This window comes from Hylobates moloch, unplaced genomic scaffold (genome assembly GCF_009828535.3).
Source record: "Hylobates moloch isolate HMO894 unplaced genomic scaffold, HMol_V3 SCAFFOLD_10, whole genome shotgun sequence".
NCBI classification, from domain to species: domain Eukaryota; kingdom Metazoa; phylum Chordata; class Mammalia; order Primates; family Hylobatidae; genus Hylobates; species Hylobates moloch.
Window position 1 is genome coordinate 1,271,546 of NW_026652285.1, and position 14,768 is coordinate 1,286,313.

The following is a 14,768-nucleotide window of genomic DNA, read 5'->3' on the forward strand; positions in this document are numbered from 1 at the left end:
ATAAATTATAATCAAAGGAATCTATTTGAAGCAAATTATATTTTAATTGTCTCTAGTTACGTTTTTACATGTGATTGATTAAACATTTTTATTTGCAATACTAAATTTTTTCAAATCCAAATGTTATTTTTAACCTTTATTATTGCTTCTGTCTTTTCATTGGCAGTGGCATATTATATTGTAAGTTTTTCATTTGATTTTACCATGAATCCATAGTTTTTTTAATTACATTCTAAAACTGATTATGTTGATATAGGAGCATACAGCTAAATTTGCTACATATGACCATTTTATTATATATCTCATGGTGTCGTTTGAGACTTGTAGTTTTGTGTATTACTTAGCACCATAGACAGAATGTTTCTGTCTACCCAAGCAATGGGGAAAGGATTCCCTATTTAATAAATAGTGCTGGGAAAACTAGCTAGCCATATGCAGAAAATTGAAACTGGACCCCTTCCTTACAGCTTATACAAAAATTAACTCAAGATGGATTAAAGACTTAAATTTAAAACCCAAAACTATAAAAACCCTAAAAGAAAATCTAGGCAATACCATTCAGGACACAGGCACAGGAAAAGATTTCATGAGAGAAACATCAAAAGCAATTGCAACAAAAGCGGAAATTGACCAATGGGACCTAATTAAACTAAACAGCTTCTGCACAGCGAATGAAACTATCTCCAGAGTCAACAGAACCTACAGAATGGGAGAAAGTTTTTGCAACCTATCCATCTGACAAAGTTCTAGTATCCAGAATTTTCAAGGAACTTGAACAAATTTACAAGAAATAAACAAACAGCCTCATCAAAAAGTAGGCAAAGGACATGAACAGACACTTTTCAAAAGAAGACATTTATGCAGCCAACAAACATGAAAAAAGCGCAACATCACTGATCATTAGAGAAATGCAAATCAAAACAACAACAACATACCATCTCATGCCAGTCAGAAAGGCGATAAAAGTCAAGAAACAACAGATGCTCTTGAGGCTGTGGAGAAAAGGAATGCTTTTACACTGTTGGTAGAAATATAAGTTAGTTCAACCATTGTGGAAGACAGTTTGGCAATTCCTCAAGGATCTGGAAGAGAAATACTATTTCACCCAGCAATCCCATTACTGGATATATATTACTGGGTATATACCCAAAGGAATATAAATCATTTTATTATAAAGATGCATGCATGTGTATGTTTATTGCAGCATTATTCACAAACAAAGACATGGAATCAACCCAAATGCCCATCAGTGATAGACTGGAAAAAGAAAATGTGGTATGTATACACCATGGAATTCTATGCAGCCATAAAAAGTAATGTCATCATGTCCTTTGCAGGCACATGGATAAAACTGGAAGCCATCATCTTCAGCAAACTAACACAGGAACAGAAAACCAAATACTGCATGTTCTCATTCATAAGTGGGAGCTGAACAATGAGAACACATGGACACAGGGAGGGGAGCAACACACACCAGGGCCTATCAGGGGGTGGGGGAAGGGAGAGCATCAGGATAAATAGCTAATGCATGTGGAGCTTAATACCTAGGTGATGGGTTGATCGTTGCAGCAAACCACCATGGCACACATTTACCTATGTAACGAAACCTGCACGTCCTGCACATGCATCCTAGAACTTAAAATAAAAATTTTCAAAAATTATACCCTATTATGATCCTCTGTATTATATTTATATTTATACTTGTTCCTACAGTTTATATATTTAATTTTCTGAGAACAAATTCATTTTACAAGGTAATGAGATCACCAAAAGTGTGAGAACAGTCCAAAGCTAAAAATAGGTCCCAGCTAATAGCAAAGAGGTAAACAATCCACATACAAATAGTCAAGAATCCATTCTACGTATTTCTTTAACCTTCTCCTCTTCTCTATACAGAGTTAGAACTTTTTGTTCTAACACAAAGACTTCATAAAAAGACATATCCAAATAAAAATAATTAAATAAAATGTTGTTCTCTGTGTTCATCTGTTTGGAGAGAGGTAAGATTTCTGTTAGAACAGGTGTGAATGAAGAACATGAGCTACTGAGATTCTAGGAAAAATGAGTGGACCATACTAAGAAATGTCTAAAACTACAGAGTAAAGAGTAAACTACTCTTACAGAGTAAAGGTATTTCTCTCTTTCTCTCCCTCTGTCTCTATTTCTCTCATTTACTCTTTCCCACGTGCACGTGTGTATGCACACACACACACACACACACACACACACACACATTCACACAGGAAAAACAATAACCCAGCTTCCTATTGCTAAAGACAAAGGTATGAACTAATGCACATGGAGTATCTGTTACTGTGGCAACAGCAACCCCATGTGCTTTGTTTGAACTCAACAAACAATAAAAAATCCTTGAAATTTCGCCTTCATCATCTTCATTGAAAACATTTTCTGAGCTCTGATGAATCATGAAAAGCACCATTTGATTGCTATTGGGTTACAGAGTATGGAGAAACCAATTTGTTTTTGTTCTTTCAAGGTTATGATTCAAATAGGAATGTCAAGACCAGCTGAAGAATAATGATGGGGCTGATTTATGCCAATACATCAATCACAAATTCTCAAGAAGAAGAAAATGATGGTACATAGTTTAATACATTATAGACATAGGTATTGGCTACAGATTTAGACAGATTTATAGACATACACACAAATACAAATATAAGTGTGTGTGTGTGTATATATACATACATATATAGAGACATATATCTATATGGATACAGAGATTTCTGTTGATTTATAGAAGACATTTGAAACAATTGATCTTCACACAGCCCTCAAGCAAACAAAAAAATACATGAACATAGTATCCCAATAGTCCAGAATTTTAGAGATAGTAGAGATATTTCAAAAATATTCTAGTTTCATCTTTCCCAAAGTAATAAATGTAATATTATAATATATTATTTTAGATTATATATGTGCCCTTTATTTTAATCAGTAAATGTTTGCTTTTATCAATATATTATAATTATGGAAAATTTATATCTTTGCTATCTGTTTTATAAAGTTTGTTTTTAAACAAATCGAAGTTTAAAATGGATTGATCTGTACTATCTGTGCAAATTTTGTATAACTCTAACACTGTACCATAAATAAAGACTATTAATATAAAATGGTTTGGTTGAAAGGAAAACATTAATTAAATAAAAGTATAGACGATCCAGTTATGACAAACATTATAAGGCAAAACACAAATTACTGCAGGTTGGAAAACACTGATCTTACCCAAGGTGGTCATTTTGCAGACAAGCAGACCATGACTCAGAGAGTCACACAGTTCTAAGGTCGAGTGTGGTGACTCATGCCTGTAATTCCAGCACTTTGGGAGGCCGAGGCAGGCGGATCACATGAGGCCGGGAGTTTGGGACCAGCCTGGCCAACATGGCGAAACCCTGTCTCTACTAAAAATACAAAAATTAGCCAGGTATAGTGGTGCATGTCTGTAGCCCCAGCTGCTCGGGAGGCTGAGGCACAAGAATCACTTGAGCCCAGGAGACTGAGGTTGTAGTGAGCCAAGATCATGCCACTACACTCCAGCCTGGGCCACAGAGGGAGACTCTGTCAAAAAAAAAAAAAAAGAAAAGAAAAGAAAAGAAAGAAAGGAAGAGTCACACAGTGTTCTAGATTCATGTTCAGCCTCCAGACCTGCTGTTTCTGGTGTAGAGCTTTCTCTACCTATCATGTTGCCCTCTTTTCTTACTGAGTCAGTTCTTTGCAACTGCATCTTCTAGGGTGAATCTGTATTCTTTTCCTTATTGTTGCACAGCATACAGGGTTAGCTGCTTTATTTCTCCCAGAAACCTCACAGCTATTGTAATATATCGGAGAGGGTCAAATCTGGAGAAAGAAACTACGTCAGTAATTCTAACAGGGAAAATTTAATTTAAAAATTGTTAAGGAGTAAAGAGTGGTTAACTACTAAAAGGAGTAAAGAGGATACCAAGGCATAGTAGCCACTGAAGTAGCAATTATAGGAAACAGCCACCCTTCCTAGGGATGAAGGAGAACAAACAAGGAAGGAATTTGGCAACTTTTATTGGAGCCCTTGCCACAATCTGGGACTCAGACCTCTGGGGAAAGGTATGGCTGCACAAGAACACATAGTCCATTAGTAGAAAATTAGCTTGTTGGAGGGCACCAGCTGTCCTTGGACCACGGGAGCAGCCTGCTGCTGAGTGGAGGAAAAACTTACTGAACAGTAGGGACTGCAGCTAAACCATGAGGAAGGCCGAGGTGAGCATAACTCCCACCAACACACACACACATGACAATATGCTGGCTTCCACAGCATACTGGAAGAAGGAAAAGAAGTCCTTCTTTCTGCTCTGGCCTTGAAGAGTTACTCCAGCACCCTTTATTATTAAAGATTAACATTGTGCCAGCTGGGAAGAAGAAATGTTCATAGGGTCCAGTTCTAGTATCACAAAGCACAGTGAAGAAGGGTAAATTTCAGGCTAAAAGGCAAAAATTAACAGTAGTATAACTAATTTAAAGATGTGGTCCGTTAGTGCACACTATTATTCAGAAACAAAATAGACTATAAGAAAATTATTCCTATGCAATAAGAATAGAGCCTAAGGCTTTTAAGTCTGAATGAGGGACTACAAATTCTTCAAAATGAGAATTTGTTTCTAAAATTTTCCATTTAAAATGTCCACTCCTTCCCAAAGTTTACTTAAAGCATTCTTTAAGCTCATTATTTAAAATTATTTAATTACAAATAATAAATATCTTGTGGCAAAATATACTACATATGATATCAAAAGAAAATTCAAACTATTTGCAATATGTTTGAATGACAAAGATAATTATCATTAATTTATAAAGAGTTCCTTCAGACTGATTAGAAAGGCAAATAAATCAATATAAAGTGGGCAAAGTATTTGAAGAGGCAATCATAGAAAATGAAATGCAAAAGGTCAACATATATATGAAAATATACTCAAACAAAATAGTTGATAAAATACAAAATAAATCATCACATTACTTAAAATGTGAAATTTTTCTCTCTGATTGAAACATTTTAATAACATCCCATGATACCAAGGATGTAAGAAAATAAACCTAGTCACACATTGTTGAGCATTGTAACTTTCAACAATTTGTGAATAGCCTTCTGGTAGTATTAATTGAAATTTATAACACAATTATCTTTGGACCAAGCAATCTATTTCTTGGAATTTTTTTATAAAACACATATCTATATATGACTAAATATATATATATATATATATGGATATATGTGAATGATTCAGAAAGCAACACACTTTATTAGCAAAACAAAATAACTGGAATAATCCGAATGTCTATCAATACGAGAAGGAATGATTAAATTATAGTAATTCTCAATATGAAACAAAATACAGTAATTTAAAACTCAGTTATATTTTTGAATGTTGATTTGAAAGTGTATTCATAAAATAAGGTGAAATGAAAAAAAGTTTCCAAATAACAAATATTTTGATCCTGTTTTTATAATGCAATTACATACGGATATAGCTGGTATAATCTTGTTTAGGCAGATAAAAATGTATAGTGTAGTATGAACATTGCATTTTAAACAGTGGTTACATTAGTGTGCAGAAGTAAAGCTTTAAAGAAGACAATTTTAATATAAATAGTCCCATAATGTTCAAATTATTAGAACAGGCATAAACTACTTTTAAAATTTAAATAGTTAATATATAAATATATATGCTTTCCTTATTGCTGTCCTATGAACCTGTAATCTCCTTTTTCCTCATGGCTAAGGGAGAAAAAGAGCCATTTTAGTGGGTAGATTTATAATTTTAAAAATTAGACTTGGTGATGTGTGAGATCCCTTCTTTTCCAGTATTATGTAAGTTATGTGGGAGATGTGTTGTCAGATGGAAGGAGGGAGTGTGGCTGCCTTATGGAGGAAGACAAGTGGGCTGTGTAAAGATTTTAAGGATGAATACAGACAAGCAAAGCTGAAGGACAGTTTTCTAAGCAGAAGTGAAGTGGGCAGTGAGTTCTATATTCATGCTCTTCATTCACAAGAAATAGTATCATCAGGAAAGAAAAAAATGCAAACAACCTTCACCCTTCAAAGTATAGCAGAGGGATTAAAGGATGCCATCTGCCTCATGCACTGTCACAGGAAATTAATTTCTTCAGGTGCTAGCAAGTTCAGATTGCTACTTCAACCTATCTAGTTGAAAATCAGAGGAAGTCTTAGAAATAACTAGTCAAGGTAACTGTACACAGTACAAGATAAAGCCTGACTCAGTTATAAATAGCAATGACAGAGTTAGCTTAAAGAGGAGAGGATCCTTCTGGATAACCTTACATGCAATACAAACACAAATGTAAGACTTGAAACTATGAAACTACTATGAGAAAACATAGGAGAAATGCTTCATGGCATTAATCCGGGCAAAATTTCTTTTACATAAGACTGCAAGAGCATAGGCAACAAAAGCAAAAACAGACAAATGTGATTGCATCAAAGAAGCTTCTGTACAGCAAAGGAAACAATCAACAGAATGAAGAGACAAACTACAAACTGGGAGAAAATATTTGCGAACTATACCTCTGATAGGTATTAATATGGAAGACAACAAGCCTTGGCTAAGATGTAGACAAAAAGGAACATTTATACCCTGTTGGTGAGAATGCAAATTAGTACAGTCACTATAAAAATAGTATGGAGGTTTGTCAAAAAATTAAAAAAAGAACTACCATACTATCCCACAATCCCACTGGTGGGTATATGTATCCAAAGGAAAAGACACAGTATATCAAAGAGATATCCGCACTCCCATATTTACTACAGCACTATTCACAATAGACAAGATACTGAATCAAGTTAAGTGTCCATCAATGGATGAATGAATGAATGAATAAAGAAAAGGTGGTACATATAAAAAATGGATTACTATTCAGCAATAAAAAAGAATGAAGTCTTGTCATTTGTTACAACATCAACAATCCTGGAGGACATTCACTTAAGTGGAGTAAGTCAGAAACAGAAAGATAAATACCAATGATCTCACTCATACGTGGAATCAAAAAAAATATAATTTCATAGAATAGCGAATAGTTGTTGCTGGGCACGGTGGCTCACGCCTGTAATCCCAGCACTTTGGGAGGCCGAGGCAGGTGGATCACGAGGTCAGGAGATCGAGACCATCCTGGCTAACACAGTGAAACCCCGTCTCTACTAAAAATACAAAAAATTAGCCGGGCGAGGTGGCGGGTGCCTGTAGTCCCAGCTACGCAGGAGGCTGAGACAGGAGAATGGCATGAACCCTGGGGAGCGGAGCCTGCAGTGAGCCGAGATCACGCCACTGCACTCCAGCCTGGGTGAAAGAGCGAGACTCCTTCTCAAAAAAAAAAAAGAATAGAGAATAGTTGTTATCAAAGGTTGGGGAGGGTAGTGGGTAGCACTTGTTGGGTGGAAGGATAGACAGAGGTTAGTCAATGGGTATAAAGCTGCAATTAGATAGATGGAATAAGTTCTGGTGCTTTGTTGTGCAGTAGTATGACTATAATTAGAAATAATATATTGTATACATATTCCAAATAGCTAGAAGAGAGGGTTCTGAATGTTCTTGCCACAAAGAAATATTAGATGTTTGAGGTAATAGATTTGTTACATACACTGATTTGATTATTACATAAGGTATACATGTATTGAAATATCACATTGTACACCATAATTTCATACAATTATATGTCAATTAAAAATAAAACTAAAAAGTCATGATCAGCTGGTTATAGCAATGTATAAGACGCAGCATTCCTTTGGAAATAGCAAGTGAAGAGGGGAGGCACTTAGGGGTATACATCAATTATGTACCTTGTAGTACCAGATACTTAATTGACTAAATCTCATTGAATACTCAGGACAACATTAGAATAAGTATTATCACTCTTCTATTTTATAGATGAGAAGCTTACAGAGAGAATTGTCTCATCTGTTTTGCAATGCTAATAGGCAAAGCCAAAACCGAAACCCAATTCAGCTATCCAACCTCTATGATCTTTGTATCACACAATGTCTCCCACACTGACTTATTTCCACAGATGGATATTAGTAAACTGTATATTTCAAATTCAATATACTGATTGCATGTTAGCTATGTGTCTAGAAAAGCCATATCTGTAATAAAGAATCTGAAAGAAATATGTATAGTGGAGGTTGCCTTCAGGAAGTAGTGTTGCCATTTGATTCCTTTCTCTTCCTCCTTTTCAGGATTGCTTTACCTGTAAGTTCTATACTTTCTTGTGTTTTTATGATGGTAAATATTGTCCTATTCTTTCTTTGTTTCTTTTTTTTTTTTTTTTTTTTTTTTACAGAGTCTTGCTCTGTTACCCAGGCTGAGATGCAATGGCACAATCTTGCCTCACTGCAACATCTGCCTCCAGGTTCACGCAATTCTCATGCCCCAGCCTCCTGAGTAGCTAGGATTACAGGTGTATGCCACCATGCGTGCTACTTTTTGTTTTTTGGGGAAAGACCAAGTTTTCCCATGTTCTTGAAACCCTGACCTCAGGTGATCTGCCTGCCTAGGCCTCCCAGAATGCTAGGATTACAGGTGTGAGCCACCATGCCCAGCCATCCTTTTCTTTCTGAGTTTAGGATTCCTTCCAGCATCTCTTGTAGGGCTGGCCAAGTGGTAGCAAATTCCTCCAGCATTTCTTTGTCTGTGATTTCTTCTCCATTAATAAAGCTTAATCTTGCTGGGTATAGAATTCTTGGTAGACAGGGTTGGTTTTGGTTTTCGTTTTTAGCACTTTAATTAGGCCATCCCATTCTCTTCTGTCCTGTAAAGATTCTGCTGAGAAATCTATTGTTAGTCTGGTGGGGTTTCTTTATAGGTGACTAGCTGCTTTTCTCTTGCTAATTTTACAATTCTTTCCTTCACTTTTACTTTAAACAGTCTGATTATGATATGCCATGGTAAAGGCTTTTTTGCAATTCATCTGCCTGGGGATCTTTGGGCTTCCTGCATTTGAATGTCCAAATATCTTGCTAGAATTGGTAATTTCTTATCAATTATTTTGTTAAATAGATTTTCCAAACTTTTTAATTTTTCTTCCCTCTTAGGAATACCAATAATTTATAAGTTTGTTCACTTTACATAGTCCCAAACATCTCAAAGGCTTTGTTTGTGCATCTCACCACACTGCCACAGCTGCTGACACATGCAAGTTAGCATGGATCCCTCTGTCATCAACCCAATAAAGCACTTTGCTGGCACCACCCATCATAGTGTTGTGGCCAGCAGACTGGGAATATCTTGGCCCCTCCAGTGCAGTAGATTCCTAACCTTGAGAAGCCACAGAACAAAGATAGGGGGCTGGTATTGGCCCCCAGAGTTAGAGCATGCAGACCAGGAGTGCTGAGCTGAGGCTTGGCCCTGTATAATCTTCTAGAATCAAACCGAGTTAACTGATCCTAACTTATACCACAACATATCCCCAGGAGCATCAAAGGAGATAAAGACCAAAAAAAAAATCCAAAAGACAGCAATCTCAAAGACTGAAGGAATATCAATCCACACAGACGGGAAGGAAAAAAAGTGCAATAACTGGCAACTCAAGAAGCCAGAATGTCCTCTTATAAACAAACAGTCACACTAATTCCCCAGCAACAGTTCTTAATTAGACTGCAATAGCTAAGACAACAGAAATAGAATTGAGAGTATATATAGGAATAAACACTCAGTAGAAAGTCGAACCCCTATCAAAGGAATATAAGGAATACATTAAAATAATGCAAGAGATAAAAGACAAAATTGCCATTTTAGAAACAACCAAACTGATCTAATAGAGCTGAAAAACTCACATCAAGAATTTCATAACACAATCACAAATATTCGCAGCAGAATGGACAAAGCAGAGGAAAGAACTCACTTCAAGAATTTCATAATGCAATCACAAATATTTACAGCAGAATGGATGAAGCCAAGGAAAGAAACTCAGAGCTTAAAGACCAGTATTCTAAAATTAGTCAGACAAAAATTTAAAAAAAAAATAAGAATGAACAAAATATTTGAAAAATACGGGATCATGTAAAGAGATCAAATTTACAATTCACTGGCATCCCTGAAAGAGACAGAGAGAAAGCAATCAACTTGGAAAACATATTTGCAGATATTGTGCATAAAAATGTCCCCAATCTGGCTACAGAAGCCAGCATTTAAATTCAAGAAATGCAGAGAACCCCTGTGAGATACTGTACAAGATGGCCATCCCCTAGACATATAGTCATCAGATTTTCCAAGGTTGAAGTGAAAGAAAAAATGTTAGAGGCAGCTAGAGAGACAAGGCAAGTCACCAACAAAGGGAACCTCAATAAGCTAATAGCAGACCTTTCAGTAGAAATTCTACAAGCCAGAGTACATGGTGTGTGCTTACTCAAAATTCTTAAAGAAATTCCAAACAAGAATTACATATTCAACCAAACTAAACTTCATAAGCCAAGGAGAAATAAGATCCTTTTCAGCCAAGCAAATGCTGAGAGAATTCATTACCATCAAACTTGCCTTACAAAGGACCCTAAAGGAAATACTATTACAAGCCATCACAAAAACATACTTAAGTACACAGACCAGTGACACTATAAAGCAACCATGCAAACAAGTCTGTATAATAACCAGCTAACATTATGATGACAGGACCAAATCTACACATATCAATACCAACCTTTAATGTAAATGAGCTAAATGCCCATTACAAGGCACAGAGTAGCAAGTTGGATAAAGCATCAAGACCCAAGTATATGCCGTCTTCAAGAGATGCATCTCACAAGCAATGACATCCATAGTCTCAAAATAAAGGGAGGTAGAAAAATCTACCAAGAAAATGGAAAACAGAAAATAAAATAGAGGTTGCTACTCTAATTTCAGACAAAATAGACTATAAACCAATAATGATCAAAAAAGACAAAGAAGGGCATTACATAATGGTAAAGGGTTCAATTCAACAAGGAGACCTAACTATCCTAAATATATATGCACCCAACACAGGAGCACCCAGATTCATAAAGCAAGTTCCCAGAGACCTGCAAAGAGACTTAGATTTTCATACAATAATAGTGGGAGACTTCAACACCCCACTGACAGTATTAGACAGATCATCAAGGTAGAAAACTAACATAGATCTCTGGGACCTAAACTTGACATTTGATCAAATGGTCCTAACTGACATCTACAGAATTCTCCACCAGAATACAACAGAATATACATACTTCTCATCTGCACATGGCACGTACTTTAAAATCAACCACATCATTGCCCATAAAACAATCCTCTGCAAATTAAAAAAAAAATGCCAAAATCATACCAAGCATACTCACTGGCCACAGTGTAATAAAAAGATAAATTAATATTATGAAAATCACTCAAAACCATATAATTGCATGGAAATTAAACAACCTGAACCTGAACGACTTTGGTAAAGCACGAAATTAAGGCAGAAATCAAGAAATTCTTTGAAATTAATGAGAACAAAGATCACATACCAGAAATTCTAGGAAGCAGCTAAAGCAGTGTCAATAGGATTACAGCACTAAATGCCTACGTCGGAAAGTTAGAAAGATCACAGATTAACAATCTGACATCCACCTAGAGGAACTAGAGAAACGAGAGCAAACCAACCCCAGGCTAGCAGAAGACAAGAAATAACCAAATTCAGAAGTGAACAGAAAGAAAATGAGATTCAAAAACCCATAGAAAAGATCAATGGGCCAGGAGTGGTGGCTCACGCTTGTAATCCCAGCACTTTGGGAGGCCAAGGCGGGTGGATCACGAGGTCAGGAGATCGAGACCATGGTGAAACCCCATCTCTACTATACAAAAAAAATTAGCCGGGCGTGGTGGCGTCAGAGGCAGGAAAAATGGTGAACCGGAGGCAGATTCGAGAACCAGATTGCCACGACACCTCCTGGTTAGGGACGAGACTCACAAAAAAAGAAAAGAAAAGATCAATGAATCCAGGAGTTGATTCTTTGAAAACTAAATGAGATTAATTGGCTGCTAGCTAGAATAACAAAAATATGGAATATCCAAATACACACAATCATAAATGGCAAAGGGGATATTCCCACTGACCCCACAGAAATACAGGTAACCCTTGGTGATTACTATAAAAAACTCTATGCACACAAACTAGAAAACGTACAAGAAATGGGACAAATTCTTAGACACATACAACCTCCCAAGATTGGAAAAGGAAGAAACTGAATCCTTGAACAGACCAATAATGATACCCATAATTAAATTAGTAATAAAAAGCCTACCAACCAGAAAAAAGCCCAGGACCAGATGAATTCACAGCCTAATTCTACCAGATGTATAAAGAAGAACTGATACCATTCCTACTGAAATTATTCCAAAAAATTCACAGCCTAATTCTACCAGATGTATAAAGAAGAACTGGTACCATTCCTACTGAAATTATTTCAAAAAATTAAGGAGGAGGGATTCCTCCGTAGCCCATTCAAAGAGGCCAGCATCATCCTGATACCAAAAACTGGCAGAGACACACACACAAAATGAAAATTTTAGGCCAATATCCCTGAAGAACATAGATGATAAAAAAATCCTCAACAAAATACTAGTGAACCAAATTCAGCAGCATGTCAAAAAGCACGCCAAAACCATGAACAAGCAGGCAGTATCCCTGGGAGGCAACATTGGTTCAACATACACAATTCAATAAGTGTGATTCATCACATAAACATAACTAAAAACAAAACCACACGATCATCGCAATAGATGCAGAAAAGGCTTTCAATAAAAATTCCACATCCCTTCATGTTAAAACCCTCAACAAACTAGACAACAAACATATTCCCAAATAATAAGAGCCATCTATGCAAACTTATAGCCAACATTATAATGAATGGGTAAAATCTGGAAGCATTCCCCTTAAAAACTGAAACAAAACAAAGATGCTCACTCTCACCACTCGTTTTCAACATGGTACTGGAAGAATTAGCTAGAACAATCAGGCAAGAGAAAAAAATAAAAATGCATCCAACTAGGAAGAGAAAAAGTCAAACCATCTCTGCAGACGATATTACTCTATACCTAGGAAACCCCATCGTCTCTGCTCAAAAGCATCTAGATCCGATAAACAACTTCAGCAAAGTTTCAGGATACAAAATCAATGTACAAAAAAAAATTAGTAGCATTTCTATACACCAACAACATCCAAGGTGAGAGCCAATCAAGTACACAACCCCATTCACAATAGCCACAAAAAGAATGAAATACCCAGAAATACAGCCAACCATGGAGATAAAAGATCCTACAATGAGAACTACAAAATATCACTCAAAGAAATTTGAGATGATACAAACAAATGGAAAAACTTTTCATGCTCATGGATAGAAAGAATAAATATCATTAAAATGGCCATACTGCCCAAAGCAATTTATAAATTCAATGCTGTTTATCTATTAATCTACCATTGACATTCTTCGCAGAACTAGATAAAACTATTTTAAATTTCATATGGAGCCAAAAAAGAGGCTGAATAGCCAAGGCAATCCTAACCAAAAAGAACAAAGCTGAAGGCACCAAATTATCCAACTTCAAACTATACTACAATGCTACAGTAACCAAAACAGCATGGTACTGCTACAAAAACAGACACATAGACCATTGGAACAAAATAGAGAGCCAAGAAATAAAGCCACACACTTGAAATCGTCTGGTCCTTGACAAAGTTGACAAAAGTAAGCAGTGGGGAAAGGACTCTGTATTCCATATATGGTGCTGGGATAACTGGCTAGCTGCTATATTCAGAAGATTTACACTAGTCCCCTTCCTTACTCCATACATAAAAATTAACTTAAGACTTAAATGTAAAACCAAAAACTGAAAACACTGGAAGATAACCTAGGAAATACCATTCTGGACATAGGCCCTGGCAAGGACTTCATGAATAAGACACCAAAAGCAATTGCAACAAAAATAAAAGTTTACAAATGGGACCTAATTAAACTAAAGAGCTTCTGCACAGCAAAAGAAACTATCAACAGAGTAAACAGACAATGTACAGATGGGGGAATATATTTGCAAACTACGCATCTAGCAAAGAGCTACTATGCAGAATCTATATGGAACTCAAACAAAATAATAAGCAAAAAACAACCCCATTAAAAAGTAGGCAAAGGTCATGAACACTTTTCAAAAAAAGACATATAAGCAGTCAACATACAAGCGTACGAAAAAATACTCAACATCGGCCAGGTGCAGTGGCTCACTCCTGTAATTCTAGCACTTTGGGAGGCTGAGGCAGGCAGATCATGAGGTCAGGAGATCAAGACCATCCTGGCTAACACAGTGAAACCCTGTCTCTACTAAAAATACAAAAAATTAGCCGGGGGTGGTGGCGGGTACCTGTAGTCCCCACTACTCGGAGGCTGACGTGGGAGAATGGCATGAACCCTGGAGGCGGAGCTTGCAGTGAGCCAAGATTGTGCCACTGCACTCCAGCCTGGGCAACAGTGTGAGACTCTGTCTAAAAAACTAAATAAATAAAAAATACTCAACATCATTAATAATTAGGGAAATGCATATGAAAATCACAATGAAATACCATCTCACACCACTCAGAATGGCTATTATTAAAAGACAAAAAATAACAGATGTTGGTGAGGTTGCATAGGAAAGCACTTCTACACTGCTTGTGGGAATGTAAGTTGGTTCAGCCATTGTGGAAAGCATTGTGGCGATTTCTCAAAGAACTTTGAACAGAATTACCATTTT